The 1,688-nt window shown below is 48.6% G+C and overlaps 1 non-coding gene across 1 annotated transcript; it reads right to left on the minus strand.

Annotated features, from left to right (window-relative positions):
* Positions 1-1,194: 1,194 nt before the first annotated feature.
* On the minus strand, positions 1,195-1,326 carry LOC115032034 (small nucleolar RNA SNORA17). Its single transcript, XR_003837681.1, has one exon. It is a non-coding gene; the product is annotated as a small nucleolar RNA SNORA17 (small nucleolar RNA).
* Positions 1,327-1,688: the final 362 nt, after the last annotated feature.

A 1,688-nucleotide genomic window follows, 5' to 3' on the forward strand; every position in this document is an offset into this window, starting at 1 on the left:
ACAGGAAGATAAGTAGGATTAGAGTGTATGTTGTAAAACTCACAAAGAATTTTTAAAAAAAAAATCTTGCTCTTTAGCCCAGACTGGCCTTGAACTCATGGCAAACCTCCTGCCTCAACCTTCCAAGTGCTTTGACACGAGCAGGTGCTACCTTGCCTAGTAAGATCTTTATTTTTATTTTGCTTCGTGGTGAGTTTCATGTCATGTACCCCAGTCCCAATCATCTCCTCCTCCCCCCCCCACACCCTAATTCTTGCAACCTCCTCCTCAACGAGAAAAAAATTCTCACTGTGGGAACTGTAGTGTGTCGCAGTGTGTCCACACTAGACCCTTTTGTTCACACGTCTTTCCTTGAAAATATTCTTTCTAATGACTTGTGGGTCTGGTATGAAGCCTCTAACTTCTGCTATTCTACCAATACAAGAACCTAACGTAGACTCCTTTTGGATATCCTATTGTTGACCCGTGTCATGGAGATCTTGTAGTTTTGGATTTGGGGGCCCAGTCCCTTCATGCACTCCAGCAGTTTGTTGATGGGATGAGCCAATTCAAAGGCCTAGATCTGGGCTTGAAAGGTACCTGAGCTGGTTAACCCACTGGCTCTCTCACTCTTAATCCTTTGGGGGAGGCTCTGCAACCTGCTGCAGTAGGTGAGCATCAGGTTCAGCTTTCCTGCCCTCATGACCCCATAGGGGCTAACTCTCCCTCACCTATGCCACCACACAGCAGACATGAGGCAGGGCAGACTCTCCCAACTCATGCCCTTGGGGCCGACTCACCCGAAACCCCCACGTCCAAGGTCAAGTCTTCTGTGCTTCCCAGGTGAGGGGCAGGGCCTCTCTCTCCAGGGCTGCAGCAGGTAAGGGACAGGATCTCCTGCCTGCTGTGGGCTGCAAGGGGTGGTAGAGATCCATCTCTTTCTCGCCCGTGTCACTGTAAGGCAGACAAGTTGCAGGCCAGCTTTCCAGATCATTTACCTCCAGGGACAGCTCTCCCACTATGCCCAGACGAGGGGTAGAGCCAGTTCTGTACAGCCCACAGACATCAGCATGTCCCCAGGCAGGGTTCCTCTAGTACCTGGCTTGTTCCCTATCCTGGGAGCTTACCCAAGTCTGTCTGGCACTAGAGTGGGGGCTGTCTCAGGCTAGCTCTCTGTCTGGGTCCTCTGGCACTGGACTTGAGGTCATTTCAGGGCATGTTAGGCTACTAATCATTCAGACATTCACAGGCCAGAACACTGAGTGTAGCTGTAGCCTCTCTCCTCTCTGCCACCTACTGTCAGGCATGTGACACAGCAGCCACACCTACAATGCCTCTAGGAGCAGGTGGGTATTTATTTTTTAAATAAAATGATAATTTTAATAAAATAATAAAGACATTTTTTCTTATGATAGAAATTTACTATGTATCCCTTGAAGTCACAATCTGCCAGGAGCCTGGGCCTCAGCCATGACCTTGTTAGAAAATTTCTAGCTTACATAAATAGCCCTGAGATAACATCTGTGGTCATGACAGGAAGAATATTTGTGGGTAGAGAGGACATTGGGACCATTGGTTCTAAGAACTGAAGATTGCCACCTGACCTTTGGAGAGCTTCCGGGCTCCCCGCCCCCCCGACTCCCTTGAAGCCTCCTCTTTCTTATATCGTCATCCCAAAATAAAGTTTTTCAGAGCTTGATCAGTCAAAT

This window comes from Mus caroli, unplaced genomic scaffold (genome assembly GCF_978045245.1).
Source record: "Mus caroli unplaced genomic scaffold, Mus_caroli_1 scaffold_11, whole genome shotgun sequence".
Classification (NCBI taxonomy): Eukaryota; Metazoa; Chordata; class Mammalia; order Rodentia; family Muridae; genus Mus; species Mus caroli.